The sequence below is a fragment of the Struthio camelus genome, unplaced genomic scaffold, assembly GCF_040807025.1.
Source record: "Struthio camelus isolate bStrCam1 unplaced genomic scaffold, bStrCam1.hap1 HAP1_SCAFFOLD_151, whole genome shotgun sequence".
In the NCBI taxonomy this organism is placed as follows: Eukaryota; Metazoa; Chordata; class Aves; order Struthioniformes; family Struthionidae; genus Struthio; species Struthio camelus.
This window is the reverse complement of record NW_027182750.1, coordinates 30,946-52,807: the sequence shown is the minus strand read 5'-3', so window position 1 is coordinate 52,807 and position 21,862 is coordinate 30,946.

Sequence of the window (21,862 nt, the reverse complement as noted above, 5' to 3'; positions counted from 1 at the left end):
CCCATGCTGTCAGAACAGATCAATCAAGAGCGGAAGTTTAGGATCCTGGCCTGCTACAAGGGACTAGGCAATAAGTAATCGTCCCTCTTCACTGATCAGCCACCCCCCAACAGGCAGCCGGCAATGCAAGCAGCATTCCTAAGGGCAATCTATAAAAAGATTATTTACTTTTAATGAAATTTAGTCTCCTCTCAAGTAAGCAAGTACTCCTCAAAGATTCTGAAGTCCAACTCCATACTTTTATTTGGGATTAATAAGGGAAAAAAAATAATCTAGTGGAAATGGCTGCTCACACAAAACCAGAACAGTCTGCTCTATCTGAGACAAAGTTTATAAGCCAGATGATAGATCTTTTTTGTGGCTTTTTATGATTTATTGTAGAATGCTGCCACTAACCAAGACCAAGAGGTTTTGATGCAGTATATATCTGAATGAAGTTACTCTGTTATTATCCTGACAAAGTCAGTCCTGAATCACAGAAATGATTTTTAGTCTGTCAGGCCTATCTTTAAGTTCAGAGGTCTCTGGAAGAGTAACTTTATTAAACACAAATATAAGTAGTATGGAGGCAAGACTCTTCCTCTTATAAACTATTTTGCAGGTAGAGAGCCTTACATTAATTCATAGATCTCTAGTGTCATACTGTTTAAGAATTACTCTTTACTAACTAGCAGTATGTTCAATAAAAGGTACAATTTATCAGCTGGCAACATTTACAGGCAACATTAATTTAATGACATCATAAGAATACTTAAAAAATTAAATTATTCTCAGTACTAGTTAAAAAAAAATACAGACGAATAGGCCATGGTTTAGATAGCATGCATGTGGGAGAGGTTTTTTTCCACTTTTTCACAAGAAAAGAACCTCACAGCACTTCAGGAAGTTATCCCTCTGTCTTTGGGCTACATGAAATGCAAATATAATCATGGGGGTGAAGGTTACAATGCAGTATTTTGATATTTTTACTGGGAGGGATGCTTAATGGCCCTATAAAGCTATAATAACATGCAGTTACTCATCTCTAGGCCGCTGAGCCAAAAATAGTCCAGACACAGCCACGGCAAAGTCATTATCTGGTGAATGTTCAGTAAGACAAAAGTTGGACGCGTTCCAGTCACTTCCAGAGAAGCTCTGTCTATAAAACTGGTAGTTATAAAACTATTATTAGCTGCCACCCAGAAAGGTAACTAGGTGAAAGAGAAGTTCAAAAAGTCTCATTCTGTGCTCTTGACAGATCCAGAACATGATAAATAAGATAAGTAGGAAGAACTGATATGGAGCAAAGGGTGCAGAGAAGACTGACTAGCAAAAACACAGGATTTGGGGTACTGAGGACCTGTAGTGGTGAGGCTGAGGGAACATCCAATACAAAGAAAAGGGAGGATAGGATATGGTAAGCATTTTTCCTGCATCCTATACTAGGAACTCCACTCAAACATTGGGCCGTAATGCTGCACAGCAAGCCTGACTATTCAAACCAGAGGTTCAGAGCTTCTCTATATACTACACGTACAGCATGACACACAATCCCAGAATGAGCACAGATGGAGTCTGGCAAGACCATGCGTCAAGTTGTACTAATGCTTGCAAAAAGGCACGCGCTTTTGAAGAAGCTATGAAAGGACCTTCTCATGGGCCATCCATCTTGCACTTTTCTTGAGAACTTAAAAACCTACAACAATAGCACTTTGGCATTAAAACTCACTCTCACTGTTATAGGTCGCTTTCTAGTAGGGATATTGTAGCTACAGCTCAGACTAGTCTATTTTCTGAGAGGTAACCTCATCAGAAAAATGCTACTGCAACAACTATACCATAACTCTTTTCCTTTAGGGGGCGAACAAAGTAACGCAAGCAACCCAGTGAACAAGAGGGATTTATTTCATAGCTGTTAGAACTTGCCTCTCACATGAAGGAGATAATCTCCTAAGATTTATTCCCACTATGGGATATTCCAATCATTCCATGGATTTCAGGATTAGTGGTATCTAAGATACAATTTTTGAGCTGTTTTGAAATGTCAGGAGTGAGAGCTCTCAAAATTAACTGCTTGCTAATCCAGCTCTGAAAGACTTGAACTTACTGAATATTTCCCCATGTTGTAATGCAACAGAAAACAATTAAATAGCCTATTTTCCAATCCCGAAGCATTGTTAGAAATGTGCTGGGCTGTGGGAAATCAGTTTTGAATTTGGCAATACCTTTTAGGGCCTTATTAAACATCCACACGGAAAATCCAGCACTTGCTTCACCAAAGGCAAACGTTGTGCATATCCTTTTTTATTTCTTTGTCCTTTCCAAAAATAAAGGACCTTTTGTGTGAGGTTGTTGTATACTCTGGTTTCCTGTCAGTTCATGGAGGGCTGGCTGAAGATGCAGGATAAAGCACTTTCCTTTCACCTCTGAGAACTTTGTGTTCACATCCTGAATATTGTCTCAGGTGAAATAAGGCTGGAGTTAATATGCGTGAGTGATTTTCCATGGGCATGTATGTTCCTAATATCCAATCAGTGAACAAAAAAAACCCACATGACTGAGCCAATAATTTTTGCAAAATAGTAGGTAGTGACCAATCCAGGTGGTCCATCTATGAATTTGGCTGAAACTGGTCACAGACTTCTAAGTCAGCATCTCATAGTAAAATATGGAAAACTGATTAGTGTGATATTGACTTCAACAGATTTTGCACTGTAGGAGTTTCATTGTCTTCAATCTTGGTTATGGTGCAAAACTAGTAGTACACGGCTCACCTCCTAAAGCTAAGTTAAAAGGGATCAGGGGTCAGAAGAAAGGAGGATCTAAATCCCTCAAAAAAAATACCCAAAACTAAAGGCTATTTCAATTTTGATTTTTATGACAAGGCAGATTATAAGATGCCAGCTACTGAATACGTCTGGAAAGCTTTAATTCACTGTCTTCAAAGCAAAAAAGCTATCATGAGATTGCTAGACTTGACTGAGATGATTCTATCTTGCACCTATTTATGTAGGAAACTGTGTCAAAGAGTGAGCCCATGGGTTCAGGGAGAGGTTTGGTTTTACTGGAATGATTCATGATATTACAGCACTATGTTCTCTCTGCATATTTGATGTACACGGTGATGTAATTTTCTTGGTTTGAAATGTCTTTTTTTCCTCTTCTACCTATCTGCTTTTGGGGTAGTCATCAGACAAGGAAAAGGTTCTTCTAAATAAGTACTCTGAGTTCTCATAACTTGATACTGTAATTGCCCATGCACATGAACAGCCTAGCCCTGTTTGTAATACCTCAGGAACAATCTCTATGCCAGAAATACTTTATTAGGAAAATCAAAAGTGTTTAAACCTTTCTACAACTTCTATGAGGTCAATGTAAACATTCCACCAGGAAAAAGAGCAGGAGACAACATGCCTTTATAATCCTTGAAGAAGTGACACCAAAGCAAAAAGGTGCACCCACTGCAAACTGGCATGGCAGACTCCAAAGAGTTCTAAAATGGAGCATTTAGGAACAAATCCTAGAGACAGGTCAATCAGATATGACCGACTGAACACAACACCCCCACCTTGATGTTTCAGCTTTGCATTGCAGGCACTTGCCGCGCAGCTCCACAGTATCTCTCCTGCAGCTGGGCTTGTGGTGCCAGCTGCAACTCATCAGGAGTTGTGACAACCCAGGGTTGTGACAGAGAAGTCTGAGTGCCAAGGAGAAGCTGCAACACAGCTGCAATGACACCAGGGGAACAGATCACCCCAGCAGACACACTTCTCAACGTCATGGCTTCTCCTTGTCTCACCACCTTCTGCCTCGGCTGCAGCAACACTGTAATGTGTCTGATGTTCTCAAAGACGTCAAAAAATCAAGCATTGCAGAGGGTTGGTGCAGTTCACATATACCTACCATTGAAATAGGATATTAATCCTGACCAGTGCTCAAATGCTGCACAAGTATAGATTGAAAGCAAACATCTTTGATCACTTTCACAAATTGCTTATAAGACGAAATGCCTATTGTTTCAAAAAGCCCATTTTCAGTCTGAAATTTGAAACACACAGACGGGTTTGTTACAAATCCTGGCTCTGATTACAGGTGAAGCTCTCTCTTCACGTCTGTTTAGATTAGGAGAAGCAAAGTTTCTTTCTCATATTTTAGACCCCTTAGTTTCTCTCTCTCTCTAATTTTACCAGTGCCAATATTGCTTTGCAATCTCTTTTGGCATAGGTGAAACGGCATATGCTAATAAAAACATTCATTCATGATTTATTCAAAAGTATTCCAACCAACCTTTAGCCTTCACCCAAGCCAAAAAAATGGGCGAACATATTCAAGCTTCAGTTTTCAAGCACTTTATTCACTGTATTTGGAATTAACTGTACTTTGCTTCTCTGAAAGCATTCATACCCTCCATTTCTGACAGGTGCAGAAGTTCCGAATCACTGCAGCAGATCATTAGAAGTAATCCAGGAATAACCTCAGAAAAGTGGACCGCATTTCTTCTCTTTATCACCTGCAGCCATTCATCTCCACCCCTCCGTATTTTTTTGGTGTATAATAACAAGAAAGAAAAGGAACTTTTCTCAGAATAGCTGTACCTAGTGCACCTTGGGTTAGCCATGCTCATGTGCACAGATTTCATACCCAGGTTCTGTAGAAAGGCATAAAAAAAACAAAGCCAGAAACATTGCCAAAGACATTCTTTACACATCAGGCCAACTTTTCTGCTTTATTAGCTTTTGCCTGTTGTGTGCACCTCTTTTACAAGCATATCACATGCTTCCCAGGGTGTTTGAACCCTTAGGCTTCAAAAGGTATGAATGCTTTGTGTCCAAGTATTGTCCTCCTGACAGTAGAGCTATTCAACAGAAACAGCAGCCACTTCTCTCCCTCCTCAGCCTTTGCAGAACAAAATCCCAAGCCTCCTTGGGAGTCAACTTTGTTGCTTTGCTATTGTTTAAAGAACTGTCATCCTGGCTTAGGCACCAGTGGCCACAACCCTCCTTACTGAAGCAAATAGTTGAAAACCAGAGCTTACATTTATGTAGTTTAATTGGATGCATCAAGTGTCATATTCTTGCAACATTTGCTCTTAATGCTCAAAGAAGACTATACATCAAATTTAGCCAGGACGCAAGAAGGGCTAGAGGACAACTCTGGTAGCAACTCTTGCTTGCTCTGACAGAAACATAATTTCTATGGCCGGCATGCAAGCTAATAAGAAAATAATTCAGTACTAAGCAGCATGCTCTAATACTGATCATTCCTAATAATTAGACTGAGTTAGAAACACTCTGGTATTTGCCACTTACTGACTCTATACTCTTGGGCCCGTTTCCCAATCACTTCCAAGGAAAGAAAAGAAACATTTAAAACTGAACAATTTATGGCCAAATTAATCATTGAGTTGAACTTACAATAATTAGGATGGTTTTCTACTTCACTTCACTTCTCATAGTGGCTGTTTAACTCCCATTAACACTCTTGGGAATAATATAACACCACATCCCATGCAATAAGTACTAAGTAGGATTCCATCTACTAGAGATAATATACTGGAAATATTAATGTGTTCAATCTTAGCAGAGGAAGAGCCACCTCTCATCAAACTGCTCTTCAAAGAAGCAGGGCAAAAAGAAAATATCTGGCACCATAATTAAAAATAATTGCTGACAGGTAGACCAAACACTTTCGGAGATTTGTCAGTGTTTTCTGCTACCATTGCACAGGCACCATGGTAGTGAGTGATTTAGAAATATTACTGATACAATCCAAGAAAGATGACATAATTCATAATAATGATAGGCAGATGGATAGATTGATTTAAAAAGTAGTCTCGTCAATCCTGTTCCTCACAATGCCTTTTCCTCCTTTCAATTCGCAACTTAGACCTCCTCTTTTCTAGTCCTAGCTCCAGCTTATCCTTTCAGAAGGAAAACTGGCGCACCAGGCAATAATAGTCTTCATATAAATGGAACAGCTTTTCTTCTCTAGGAACCCATTGACTCATTCATCTTTCAAGTTCCCTCTCAAAACATACTTCTTCCAGTAGACCTACCGCCACTAACATTCATGTAGGATCTGTCTATCAGAACTCCTGACAAGAAAGAAATGAAAGGTACCTGTTCATACAGGAGGGAGAATGGTCTTGTGGTGAAAACACCTTGCCTGTGATTCAGGATGTGCAGATTCCCTCCTTTATAAAGAGACATAATTTTTGTGAGACTTTGTACTAATCATTCACCTTTCCTTTTGTCTCAGTTCTTCTTTTCTTAAAGAAAGCATTATGATAACAGGGCTTCCAAACCACTCAAGGACAATGTCAGTATTTACCTAATTTAGACAATGGAAAGCACATTCACTAGTTTTAGTTGCACATAAAAGTGTGCAGCTTACCGTAAAGAGTGCTGTATTGCAATTATTCATCTGCAGCATCCTCCTTAACCAAACTTTCCCTAAAATCTATATCTATGCTAAGAGTATTGGGCAAGCAAACACCAGCTGAGCCAGGAGACGGAGCCTTGTTACGGCAAGTAGATAGACACCACCCAAGGAAGGTAGCCCAAGGCAATGGGCAGCTGGATAAAAAACAAAGAAAATACCTTTTCCATAAATGAGCTCCTCCCCAGCGGCACACAAACACGCCTAAACTAGCTCTCCACAGTTCAAAACACCCCATCCTTCCGGTCTTTTCTACCTAGCAACAAGCTGTCTTACAAGGATTAAATACTCTAGCACAAACATATGTGCTAGTGTGTTTCCTGCACTTTCCTTGAAAATAACAAGGGACAAATCATTAGTAAGCACATAGAAAGGTGTGCCTTGGATGTCCTCATACTGCCTTCTAACAGCAGCACCACATTGTTATCAGAGCACTATCTAATCAGTTATTCAACAAAATATGTCCTTGCTAGTACCAAGTAGAAAACACGCACACCATCTAGTGAGCAAGCTGCTGGAACCCTTTCCAGCAAACATTTTTGTCCCACCTGATAGCCTTCCACAACACATTGCAATTGCGACAAAATGGTGTTTGGCAGTGATAAAAGAGGGAAGAAAAAGACGCGTGAGGTCTCTTCTTGCATACTCCCAGTTCAAATTGCACTCCCTGCCTCGCTGCTTCCTGCAGTCCTGTGGCCATTAGCACCCCTATACATGATTGGGAGCACTTGACCTTACCCCACATTATTCATTAAAAGGTAAGCAAAACACTCTTCAGAGAGCTGCTCTACCTGCTTATCATAGCACCAATCTCACCCCACATTTTTTTAATCACTCTGATGTCTGCATACATGTGGTGCTTGCCCCGGGGCTCAGGAACCTTATCGCGTTGTCAATCTGTACAGAACCATGCACGCTCTCTATCTATAAATAACAGAAGTAATTATTACTAGTAAATAATATATACTAGCTCATTTAAAATGAATCATCTTCTCCAGTCAGCCCAGAGAACGAACAAAATAGGCAAAGCTACAAGGCATCACGTTAAAATACTTCTTATATAATTATTATAAAATTGTATTAGGGCATGACTCACTCCTGCAAATGCAGGGTTCATTGAGGGTAATTAAAATAAGTCACTATCTCTTCAAGGCAGTGACTCATAGGCTGCTGCCCATAACAGAGTGCAGTGAAGTCAGAGAGAAGCTCCTGTCTTCCCACTGAAATAGCAGTAGCAGCTTATTAGAGCAGTGAGTAGGCTCAGTCTGCCCTTCCTTTAACTTCATTTAGGCAGCAAGTTCGGTTTTTTAAGTCCCCATCCAAAAATTTAAATCAACTATGTATTAGCCAAAGTGTCTTATTTGGACTCTAGAGGAAAAGAGGAGAGCTTGACACAACTGACAGGTACCCAAATGCTATTTACTTGCTGCTTTTAGGATTTCAAACCCAGGGAACAAATGACCTAAAATGGTGGCGTCTGTAGGTAGCTGTATAGCAGTCATCTAATCAAAAGATATTAGCAATAAGGCACTATACTGAGTAAATATATAGGGATCATTTCATGACAGAAGTACGGTTGCACCTGAGGTGAGTTAAGACCACCCAATGGCTAAGGAGAGGAAATGCAGAGTATCATGCCCTTTTGATACCTCAGGAGGAGTTATAGCAAGTTAGGTGGCATTTATCTCTGCGCCCATGTACATCTGCACAGTAGCAATGTTGGAGCTTGTTTTCTAAAACCTTTAAAAAAAACCCCATGCCCCTTAGCTGAGTTAGGCCAGAGTAATTCCTGTCTTTCGGGAATTTGTTCACTAAAATACAAAGCTACTGAAAAAGGTGAGTGCAAAAGAAGGTAGAAGGCACTGCTCTCGCACACTGCAGCACTTAAGCTTGTAAGTAGCTCTTTGTTTATCTTTATCACTGTTTTCCACGCTGTACAGTTGGTGTTGTGTGTTTTCTAGTGTGCCGTTCTTTACTAAATGCACTCTACTTTTTCAAAGTATCTTCTTTTCATGAGCTTTTCAGCTCTTTTGATGTGGGAAAAGCCAGACATCAAATATACTCCCACTGATATTTGTAACAGCATCTCATAACAGAATATTGCTGTCCACAAGATGAGAATTAACTTAGGGAAGATAATATGATTTCAATGTATAAATTAGTCTAAAATCTACCAATGTTAGGTAACCTATTTCTTGGGAATCCATGATGAAGCCATGAATACATGTTAAAAGAATGTTTTCTCATTGTATATCACTTCACAGTAACGGATAATAATTGCAGGAGTCTGTGGCAGTTCAGTATTAATTTACTGGCTTCTTAAAGCTCAGCAGGGAAGCTTGCAAAAAGTTGTGCAATATCAATAATGGAGCACATGCAGAGTTTAACCTATTTTATGAGCCTAATCAGGATTAATTTGTTAACAAAGCTGTCACAAGCACAGAGTAGGTGCAGAGTTCATGACGTCCAAGCCAGGTTAACTTAAAACAGTGTTTTAACCTAAAACAGTTAGCTTCTCCTTCAGGCTTCCCAGGCAATTTCCAAGTATGGAGCAGCTGCTCTACCAATTTTTTTGTACCAAGGGGAATATTAGCATATCGTCTTGACAAGCCCATTTGAATCTAAGGCATGATACTGTGCATTGGCCTAAAAAGGAGGATGTAATTCATTCTGCAAGGTTTTTTTTTTTTTTAAAGAAAAGACATTTAATGACCAATGTATTTATTTTCCTTCCAGGGAACTGAAATCCTAACTGATGAAAACTGCAGTGGAATTTGTACCCAAATTTGCAAACATGTATAGCACATTGGTGATAAGACTACCTGTGTAAAAAAGATGTAAACATGTAAAATGATTTCTACCCTCTTACAATTCACATACCAGAACTTTCTGATCAGGGAGGAAGACCTGGTTGGTCTTTCATAGCTTGCCATCGCATCTGTCTATTCTTCATGCCTCGTTCTCATACGTTCTTATTCTTGTGGGTCAGGTCTTTGCATGATGTAAGCTCTAAGCTAACATCATTCATTGATGCTACACAGTTCTATATTAAAAGTGTATTTCACACACTACCTTTTTGCCAGACCACTTTGCGTTGTAGCTGTGTTGTATGAAGTAAGCTCTTCATTTCAAAATGTGAGTGAATCATAGACACACAGCAGAATTTTAAAACTGGCATTGCAAATAACCAGCTCCAGTGAACAAATCTTGTTGACTGTTCCAGCAGAGTGGGGCTAATTTTGTGATATAGCAGTACAGAAGATCATGCCAAAACCTTAGCTGACCTGTTCTGCCAATTGTAATGATGTTTTTCCTAGTATTCTGGCATCTTTATCCAAAGTCTCTTTCATAAAAAAAAAAATTAGTCCATTCCTTTTTTCCTCTCAGAAATCTTTAGGGACATAACTAGATAGAGCAAAGAATAAGAATTTTATTAAAACATTTCCTGTTCTGTCCTTTTTTTGCAGGTATGTGCTAAAGCACTCTGGAAAACAATCCAACGATTTTCACTGGAATGACTTCTAAATACAAAAGAATCCAAAATAGTGAACTGAACATCAGTCACCTCACAAACAGGAAACATTTGAAATGTGCTCTGTATTTCTAAAAGAAATATTCTTAATCCTAAATTCTAGGCCTTCCTGAAATATACTGGACATATTACTTCCTTCTTCTAATTCATGCCCATCCTTAAAAAAAACACATTGCTTTGTCTCACTGACAGAGTTTCATTAGTGAAGAAAAAAAAAACACAAAAAAACCCCAAAGCCATTATTGCAGGATCAAGAATAATTGTGTATTAATTATGCATGTTTGTGCACTAAAGAACTCTATGAGATTGTTTTTGTCATAACCATTACGCTATTTTCCCATTCTTCCATTCCTATTTATTTCATCTAGAGAACCTGGCAGCAAACCAAGTTTTAGTCATCATAGGCACAAAATTAGTTGGGATATACACCTGCAAAAAGTAATTTCCCTTTATCCACACATCTTTTTTTTTTTTTTTTCCCAAGAAAAAGGGACAGTCTGCTGCCTAAATTGTGTGTGATGACTACACTTAGTCCTGCTCCTCCTGTTGAGTAATGCTACAGCGGCACGTTGGTCAATATATATAAGCCAACTTCCAAGGTAAAACCTTTTGCTTCCAGCAGCAGAGGAAGACTTAAGGCTAGATTCTGACCAAGTCACCACAAAAGTAGTTTATGGAAAAATATAGCCTTTGACTCTCTTGTTGTAGTACTTCAGGATAAACTGAACCTAAAAGTTACTCTTGATTATATATGCCATATTTAATCTAATAAGTTAAAGGAAGAAGAATACTGTTCCCATTATTTTTATCTTCAGATAACAATGTGGTGGCATTTAACAAAAATTAAGTTTTTGTCCTCCTACTTATGTTCACATAATATATAGCATGACCAATGTTTTCGTTTTTGTTATTGCAAAGTGATAGTTTGACATTCAGTGTAGTATCATACATATTATTATGCCTCAGATGCTTTGGAAAAGATTCACAAACTTACTGGCTTATTTAAAAGTTGTGCTTTAAATTGTTTCTATGTTACAGACAACATTTACAAATATGTTTTCAAATACAGTAAGGCATGTCTGAAAGGGAGGCGCACCGGTACTGAGACACACAATAACGTTTGCTCATAACATTTACCACAGTACTGTTTGTAACCATTACTGCCACGGAAAAACATATGACTAACCCCATGTGAAGCTGAGATTACTTACTGCTTCTGTCTCTCTCTACCTTTTTTTGTTTTGTTTTATAATCAGAAATATTCAAGGTGAGGCAACAGGAATGTTCAAGATAGATAGGCAGTTCTTTTGGTACAAGGATATCTGAATACCCTGGCACTCTTCAGCCTGGGAAGAGACAACTCATCACAGGAAATGATCACAGGAGTGAAAGTGGTTTGGAAGGAGTGAAGGAGCATCAGTTTTTCACCTGATCTCTTAATATAAAATATAGGGGCCATCAAATAAAGCCAGTGGGAGCTATGTTCAAAACAAAAACAGGTAGTTCTTTATGAAAAAGATATTATAAATTCACTGCCAAAAGATGTCTACTATATAAAACTACAATTTAGTTGAGCTTTAGGAGAAACTAGGCAAGTATGTGGAAAAGAAATATTATATTTTGGAGGTCCTTTCACGCAAGCTTGCCTTGTTATTACTCTTCCTGAAGCATCTACGTATGGCCAGCGTAGAAGATGTGGTACTGGGCTAGATGGTTCTTTATTCTGACTCCATGTAATTGTTTTAATGTTTTTATGCTATATACTCTTAGAACTGGTTTTCCTAAGAATTGAGGTATAGGCCCCGATGGCTACTCACCTGGCTGTTTGTTAGTGTCCCTATAAGCACTTTGGAAGCTGTTCACCAGCTTCAACCAAGGGTGATAGAGGGGGTGAAGTTTCTGAAATATTAATTTTGCACAAGTTTTGTGAAAATCAATGACAGAAAAAACAGGTAGATCCAGATTACTGCCATTGCAGAGGAAAAGATTTAAGCGTTCATCTGTCAGACAACAGAGAAACTGAATAAAAGAGCCACAGGAAGAAAGTTTTTACAATTTCTGCAAGAATAAGTGAGTTCCATGAGCAGTAGAACTTATAAGTTAAAATGATTTGGGGGAGAAACAGACGAGGGGCATTGTACTTTCAAAATCTGAATTTCACTTTATCAAGCTGGGTAGCTCTTAACCTTCATATTTGTCCTCCTTCCTTGGCCTAATTGCACTATGGCCTATGACTAAGATGTTATAAATAAATTCCATCTATAAATGACTCATAGCTGTCAAATATAATGTATAATATAAAATCAAATCATAGAAGTAATATATATATATATATATACAATGTATTAATATTACTGCATCACTCAGATAATTGCCATATTTTGAATATATCTAAAAATACACAGATTTGGCTGTGCTTTGAATATATCTAAAAATACACAGATTTGGCCATGAAATCCATTCCCATTGTAATAGTGCGCAATGGCAAGACGAACTTCAAATAGTTTATATAAACAGCTGCATGTGAACTTTTCAGACATGGCACATCTATCTTTGCCCTGATGGCAGTGATTCTGCCTTTGCAAACAAACCATAAGCCTTTCTCTCTGCCGACATGTCCAGGATGTTGCTGGTTACCTAATATCCTTTCAGCTTTCCTTCACATAATTCAGAATTTCACTTTTGAAAAGTGCTTTGGGGTATTTCAAGTATGAAGGGAGCAATTTAAATCCAATTTTTGTTCTCCATCATGCCAAGGGGCAAAAGTAATAGCCTTATGCAATGTTGCATCACGTTGCATAGACTGATGTGACATTACATAACATTCATAGGGTACCGAAGGAAACAAACATTTTCAAAATACACACAAAAAACCCTAGATGCAGGGGTCCTTTCTCTGCTATGAATGAGTGCAACAATATAGACATTTTAAGCAATATATCTGGTTTTTAGCTGAACTTATCCAGGCAGATGTGAAGAACCAACCTGGGCTCTTGACTCACTTTGCTCAAAAGTAACGAGGAAAAGTTCTGTTAAATCTCCCAGCAAAAGGTGTTGGATCTTGCATTATAAAATGATGGAGTTTTTAATCAAATATTATAATGTAGGTGACTACATACCCCGTGGCAACCATTTTTGAATCTTCTATTTCAATCTTTAAACTAAAAGCAAAAGTAAAATTCAAAATTTGTCTGCACTTCTGTAGAAAAGTAAGGGATGATTGAGATTCAAAGTGTAATCCCTAAGAATAAGGGATCAACGTTGGACCGTTACCAAGACTCTGCACACTCTTCCCTGCATGAGTTAACACATTGCTGATTAAGCAGGAAGAGCTAAGCTTCAGAGAACTACTTAATAATATTTAATGAAGTTTGACATGCTTCCTCTTTTACACATATTCATAAAAATTTTTTTATATCTAAGCAAAAATTTTCTTGTACTGCAGTAAAATTTATTTTCTTTTGTTAAATAAAACACTGATAAAGTGTATAGGCACAAAGTATTACCTTGTCATCCCACACACAAAGGTAGTGTCTGCTCAAGGAATACGCTGCCACTATCCCAGGAATAGTAGCACAGAACTGGTAGCACCCATTGTGAATAAAGATCTCTCTAGTAGGAAGAAGAGCATGACTTCAAAATAAGATGGTATCTAAGAATCAGACTTCGTAAACTGCTGAGAGAAGAAATACTAACATTGAAGAGGGAAATTTTAAGCAAGTTAAGGCTCTATTATAAAGCACACACCGATATTTGTATTAACACATTAATCCAGTTTGTTAGACAAAAGACAGTAACAAACCTGGCTGATGTTTTCATGGAAGGTTTGCATGCCCAGATATTGCAGTTGACACCTCCATCTGCATTTTGTGTCTTAACTGCTCAGTTACCAAAAAAGTAAATTTCATTACAGTAGATAGCGTAGAGTTAGCTAACAAAATTACTAACCAATGAGAAGCAGACTAAAAACGGATCTCTTCTACACTTAATCCTCTTTAGAGCTTTAAGTGGAGAAAATTTGGAAATAACTGAGAAAAATAAAGCATCCAACAGTCACATTTCAAATCAGCATGTTGCTATTAAAATTAGAATTTAAACTCTGGTCTTTTAAAAGTAATATATATGCTAAACCATGACAACGTGCCAGATTCTAATGTTCTAGTGAAAGATGGCGTTAATCAGTTCTAAACCAAACATATTTCATATGTATTGTTTTTTTCAGGGGAGTGATAATAAAAAGAAAGTGAAAATAAAAGGAAAATATAAGTAAAAGCTACTGAGAAAAATGTTATGAAATGTGGAAATATAAGGTAAAGTCATTATGTGCTTGTCCGTTTCTCTTCCTTGGTGCACTGAGATAATGCAGTAAACAGAGTGACTGAGCAGTAATCAATCTTTATAAGCTAAGTTGAAGAATTCGCATGAATATACATCTAATTAGCCAATCTAATTAGCATGTCCTTTGAATTTCCTTAAGTTATCATGTGCAGGTTTCTTCTGCGATATCTTGAAAACGCTTTTCTTTTTATAGTTTAAGGGCCTCAGCAAATTTGCAGCCTCAGCAATGGTGAACTAACTTTCTTCTGTAATATTATAGCATGAAGGTTTAGCAAAGAATGAAAGTAAAGGCTAATTTACATTAAAGAGGCTGTGAAGCCTTTCTCAGAGATATTTCTTCCTGTTACTCTTTGTGAAATAAACTCTTACTGGTACATTGTATTTTTTCAGAGATATTTCCCTTTCCCCTACCACAACAGAAAGACGGTCCAATCATGACAGACAAAAGAGCTCCTTAAAGTACAGGAACAAGTTTTTTCTCTCTCAACTACTTTCAGAAATTAATTCTATTTTGTCTGTACTCTAGGGTATTAATTCAAAAGCAATACTGAAAGGCAGCTAGTTTCTTAAATGTACTTTTTCATCAAATAAAAAGTGTTCTTTTTTAAAAAAAATTAATAGTTAAAAAAAAAAGTTTGGCCATATGAGACATTGGAATTTTTTTTTAAAAAATCTCAGTTAACCATTCTGAATTACACTAGTATAGATTATTTTCTGAGTTACAGGAAAGCCACACTAAATTTTCAAAACTAAGAGTAGTGTTTTTGCTGGAAAGTTGGTACGCTTACACACTTCACTGCTAAGGGACATTATAAGTAAGAACATTGCAAGAAAGTGGTTAAATAAAAACTCACCTCAAGTTTAGCAAAGTTAATACAGTTTGGTGAAGCAAGGTATCAGTGTCCAATGAGTCCTGCAAATGTTAGCTCAGTTAATGATTTCACTTATAAACCATTTAAAATATCTTTTTACAGCATTTTATATTGAAACCATGCCAAAACTGTAACTGAGGGTGATGGACTCAATCTGATGGCTACTTCAAAGTAATCACAATTTGCATATAAGATACCACTGTGGAGTTTAGTTGGTGATTAATGACAGTTCTCTCTTTCATGTCTAATCTGGAAATTTATCTGAATTCCAGATCCCATAGCAGAAAGGAGAGAAAGGAGAGGTAAAGAATCAAAGCACAGAAAAATAGGGTGGAAGGAAGCTTAAGAGGCCACCCAGTCCATACTGGGCCATCCTTACTGCTACCCCAAGGCAGGATCGGGGTACATTGGTCAGTATTGAGACCTTTTGTCTAGGTACTTCTCAGAGACCTCTAGGCTCTTCAGGACCTCTAGACCGATGGTTCTTCAGCTGGTTTACTCCAGGGCTTCCTTATCCTTCTGAAGCAAAACAAATAAATTTTGCCACAGAGAACAGCTATTAGGTTCGCACAGCTTCATACATTTTCAGTGTCTATGAATAAGTCGCACTAGCCATATCACAGTGTAATCTAGGAAACATTCTCTTTCTTTCCAAAGACAACAAAAATGCTAGACCCTGAGGTGTTTCTAGCATATAGGCAAATGTTATCTCATGGATCACCACCAGTTTGCAGAAGTAAAAGAGAAAAATAATGTGGGTAATAACCATGTCTTGCTGAATCCAGGACCTGAGACTAGGCTGATGTAACTCTATATGGGAGCAATGCTTATGCCCCCAAAGGGGGCTCTACCCACTGTTTTGTTTTGTTTTGTTTCAGAAAAAGATTGAAGAAGCTAAGGCTGGTCAGAGCAGACTCCCTCCTCCGCAGAAAGAGAGATTATCCTTAATAAATGGCAAAGTACTGAAAATGTAAGGGAAGATATATTGTCAAGTGATAAGGAAGAGAGGAACACAGGACTGGAGGCAGCCACCTGGGATCTGCTGAACCCAGTTCCACGCTAATAGATGCAACAACTTCATATAATTGACTGTATGAATTATCATGTTCCCTCTTGATACCATTGATTTTCTTGATTAACTTTAGTTATAGGCTCTGTGAATTATGTAGGTACCCAGCTAGGCTGTATAATTATAGTTGTAAAGGTAAAAGCCATCACCAAAGCCTCACTATCTTTTTTCACTTACCATTTCCATCTTGCTCTCCGTTTATTGTTGTAGATGTTGTGATATCTGAATTTCATGCAAAACCAGGCAGAAAATCCCCTAATACAGTGGTAAGACAAGCACTGATCCAACAGGCAGTTACTCACGAGCCTGATTTTAAGTGCACAGATAGTCCCATTGAAGCTGGAGAGACTACTTGAATAATTATATTACTTAGTACTAGGGCTTTCACAGGACATGAGATGTGTCTGCAGTTACCAGAGGACAAACAATAAATCATATCCTGTATAGACACTGTATTATGTTTTAGCTCTGTTACACATAGTGCTTACTTACAAAGTGACGTGCCCATTACTAAAGACATCAGAGGTATACTAAACCAAGATGTACCACTGCCTCCCATACCAGTCAGTGACGAACAGTTTTCATTTCAGTTACATCCCATTTGTGTCTATCTTAGCAAAAGCCATTCCACTGCTCAGACTACAGACACCATATCACAGTACATTAAAGATTTATAGTAGTGTAAATAATTAACACTCCCCTTTCACCGAACACAAAAGTCATCCTTCGATACAAAATACAAAAGCAGCAATAAGCTCATACCAGGCAGCTGAAACCAATTTATCTAGAATACATCTCGGAAGCTTCTCTCAAAAGAACATATTTTGATAGGTCTGAATATATATTGGATATAAAGTGATATATTGCATATTTAGTTCTAAGCTCTTCAGGCACTGGAGACTCCACCACTCACCTTGTCCTGACACCAGCAGCCTTGTTGCCATCTGAAAGCACATAGAAGGAGATTTTTTTCCCCCTGTGGAATTTTCGATACTGCTATCTTAGGTACTACTATCTTTTCCAATCATTTTTCCACCTGTAAAAATAACAGTTGTGAGTTTGGATACAAACTCTTGGGTAGTACTCACCACAAATATATGCCTTACTTTAGAACACTTCTGTTATAGCCCTCCTTTGCAAACTACTATTCTCTCTCTTTTTCTTTACATCTTAACGTGAGGGCTTTACATCCCTTTAGATTATGCAGTGTGCTTTTGAAAGTGCGCCCATAAAATATGTTAAGGTTGCAAGGACCAGCACTCAAAAGTAATGAAACAATGCCAGAAGTAAGAGCAGCCATGTAAATTCAATATAGATGTTTTTATGCATTATAGTAGAGTTTTTAACCGCTTGATGATTTACTCATTTTCTGCAGATCTTTTCCTTTAGCTAGTGTGCAGGGTGGAGTTTTTCTGGTATGAATGAAATGTGCAAGAACAAAGATTACTTTCTGAAGTGCCCCATCCTCAGTTGTTGTAGAAGCTGGAGGGCATAACATGAAGAAATTTAGCCGAACTCAAAATTTCTGTCTCACTGAGAATTTCCATAATCCCTTTCATGTGCTTCAAGTCATAATGAAAAACAAAAATGACAATATTCCCAGCAAGATGGAAATTCTGATGGTGTTTTTGGGGGTGGGGGGTGGGAAGTCAAGTAGTTTGCTTCAGAAGGACTTGCAGAGCTTGCAGGTGCTTTGAGCGACAGACTACAAGAGTGCCTGCAAGCTCCTTGCACCTCTAACCCAGGAAGATGCCTGCAGCCTCCCTGCAGCACCATGCCTCCAGGCTGTTGGGACTTCACAGACCCTTCGCCACCACCAGCCCCCGGCCTCGACTGGCCCCTGGTGCTGCCAGACTCTGAAGCTCTCCGGCACCTGAGCCGCCCCAGCCCCCCGGCAGATAGATCACTGGCTCCCATGTAAACAAGTTCTTTAGCCTCCCTGGCCAGCCCATCTCCACTGAAAAGCAGCTGTCTCCCCTTCCTGACTCCACTGGCGTGTTGTTTTATGTTTAGAGTATCTCTAAGAAAGTCTGATCTGGGGCTTCTTTTAAGGCCAATTTCTCAGCCTTATTCTCAGAATAGGCCTGTTTTGACTGTCATCTCTTCCTTCTCCAAAACTATCGCTGAAAGGAAGCCACACAGCCTTGAACAAGTGCATTCAAGTACTTCAGGTACAAGCAACTGGAAAGAGGGCAGTAACGGAGGGGCAGGTGTCCCCTGCTCTTGAGCAATCCGGGTTCATGTTCCGTATACATTTCATATCTACATTTCTGGGGAGCCAAGGAGAAAGAAAAAGCCTTATCCCCGGGATCAATTAGAGAACAATTGCCTAGGGCCCTAAGAAGTTTTTCTGACAACTGGTGATTACTTGGACACGGTGCCTGCTTAAGCTGGTATTTCTTTCAAGGAGGGGGTTCGTTATTCTTGTACCTGAGGCTAGGATTTCTATGCCAAAGTCTGCCTAATGAATAAACCTTCAAGCCTTCCCTTTAAACCACTTTCATTTCATGATCATTTTTTAATGAGAGGAAAACAACATCTTTGTGAGTCCATTTGTAGTAGTTCCTCCTCCTCCTCCTCCTCCTTCTCTTTTCTTTTGAAGCTGTATTACCTGACCTTTTGTTCCTGATGTTACATGTCCAGCAGTGCAGAATGGTGTATTACGAGCAGCAAAAGGGTCTCAGTACACAGACTTCATATTCATTTCTCTTGAGTTTCTTAATGACATATGAGTCCTTTGACATGAAACTAGTTACTAAATAACTAAGATTCAAAGATTAGTATTACCATTTCTCATCAGGCTGCAGCCAGGCAGTGAAAGGGAGAAGGAAAGTAATAGTGTGTGCTGTAGAGGACATTAAATATGCCCAATGCAGTGAGAAGTCACGCTATTCATCATGATTTTGAGTTGAGAAATTAAATGCAGTCATTTTCTTTGGCCGATGTTGGTTCTTTCTGTTGCACCACTGATGACCAAATTAGGTATAACACTGCCTTTGCACAGCAATCCCACTTAAGCATGTTAATGGTGATAAAAAACCCAGATGTTAATTTGCTGTAACATGACTTTTCTCAGTGCTTTACTTGTGGAAGAGGGCCAGGATCAAGTAACTGTTAAGGAGAGACTTTCTCTATTGCCCTAAGACAAGGAGTGGAGTACTTAGAGAAAAAACTGAGACAAAGTAAAGTAGATTAGGGTGAAAGGATGTGTATTTATGTGGCATAATTTCTTGTACTGGAACCAGTGGGAATGTCTGCAATTGAAAGGAAAAAGGACTAGATATCCTGAACTGCTACAGCTACAAAATGGACCAGCTTTGTTCCTCAGAAGATTTTGCTTTGAATACTGTCTCCTAGCCAGCCTATAGTTCAGTGGATGAAAAATGTTCCCATTTCTAAATGTGTATGTTTTTTTTTTTAATGAGAAAAATCATAATGCAAAACATGTCAAACAACTTGCAGCCAGCTGGAGAGATAGTATAAGTTTCTCTAGTTTTAAATAGTGAATAAAAAAGAAAGAACAAAAAGCAACAATCAAACAAGCAGGTATATCCTGTATTCAAGAAACCTCTGAAGAAATCTGCAGATTCTTCAAGCTTTGCACAGTGTTAAAATATTCTCAGACTATGGCATGTGCTCAAAAATATCCTACAGCAAAGTGAAAAATTGTGCAAATATTCATATAATGAGGAAAAATGTCTATAAGCGTGTTTTAGTCATCTGCAGTGGAAGTTCAGGGGTTTTAAATGATTATTTTTCAGAAACCCATTCACTGAATCTCTGCCTTTTAGCATAGCAGGATGATCTGAGGACTTCTTGAAAGCATCTCAGAAAGCATTACAAATGTATAGTTGCATCAGAGGGTTTTCCCTAGAGTCAGAGGATGAACCTTAGGAGCAATCAGAAGAGCAAAGGACTTGAGGGCTTTGCCTACTAAGCTTGCAGAGCACATATCCAAAAGCAATTGTGCCGAGGGGCATGAGAAACCCACTTTTACCGGGTAGTTTTGCAGAGATGCCCCTGGATTCAGCCAGGCCCTTGGACCAGCCTGCAGAAGACTGTGAATCAGCTCTGCGTGTTCAGAGCCAGAGCAGGACCCCCAGCAAATGCGTGCAGCTGATTGCTTTTAACATGCCCACATACATTCATGTCTCTTCAGAAACTCGTTCTCCCACTAGGTACTGCTTCCTCTTTATCCTGCGCTTGGGGCAGTAAGGGAACAGCTTTGAAATGGTATGAAAATAGGAGCTAAGGAGTACGTCATTTTTTCCTGTATTCATGCTTAATCTCTGACACCTTATCCTTTGCAACATGTTAAAGCTTGCTAGCGAAACGTGTGTAACACATAAGAGCATGTTTTTTTTCTGGAGCTGTTGTTGATTGCTTTAGTATCTACATGAAGCAGGTAGGTGCAAAAGCACCTTATGGAAATTTTAATACCTCTTGAAAATAAAATGAACATTGTTGAAAGCTCAGAACACATTTCAAAAATCCCATCTCCATCTGTCAAAAAGCAAAAGGGAAATTGCTACCTACAGATTATTCTCATACCAATTCCTGAATAGAATTAGGGGATATCAGAAATTACATGAGAAGCCTATTGGTATTTCTGAAGGTAATTTTGCATGCTGAGGATGTTTAAATAGTTTAGATGCTTTGCGGTTTAGATTTCACATTCTGGCTGCACATATTATTAACTCAAGCCAAGCTCTGAATTTTATCTTTCATTCAACACACAATAACACCTCCAAAGCGGTCAAATATAATTTCAGAGAAAACTAATTGGTAAAAATATATATATTGCTCTTCAGAAGTATCTTGGCCTCTCTTTCTCCTTTTCTGAGAGTTAGATAAAATTTAAAGCAGTAGAGACATCTGAATGAGGCTGTAAAAGTCTGAAATCTTTCCATATGAATTACCACTACTCATAGCGCCAAAAATTCCCTCAAAGGAGCCAAAAATGCTGATGGCAAGGACTGAGAGAAATCTTATTGGTTGGAGTCAGTTTTAAATTGTCATCCATGGGTGGTTACTGTTCCCATCATCCCAGCAGTTTTCTCTGGCTCACTGATCAGGAAAACAGAACTGGCTACCTCTTCCCCTAGTGAAGGATTAGGATTTCATTCTGCAGGCACCAGCTCCATCCTCTTCCTTCACTGTCATTCATTTCACAGTTTCATCACCTTATTAACGCTTAAGAGAAGGCCTGTACTCCTGCATCAGTGTTGTGTTATTTAACCCTTACTGCCACATGATACTTCATAGCCATTTGGAATAACAGAAAAGAGAGAAGCTGTTCAAAGAGGTTATCACAGACACGTACATGATTGACAGCCCTTTCCTGTCTCCCTTCATGCTCTTTTGCTTGAGAACACATTAATTTCGTGATCTCTCTTGGTTCTTGGTAAAGGACATGGCATTGGTACATCTTTCCTGAATACTATTTGTACGTCTTGTGCCATTTTTCTTTTCTTGACAGTTTGAAAGATTTTTTCAGACATGAAGCTAAGAAAATTCCCCTTTGTTTCATTGTGATCTCAGCTCTACCTATTCAATTTGGCAGTGATTCCAGTCAATTCAGTTTTCTCTGTCTTACTTTATATCAGATCAATGAATCAGATTCTTGCTTTCTCC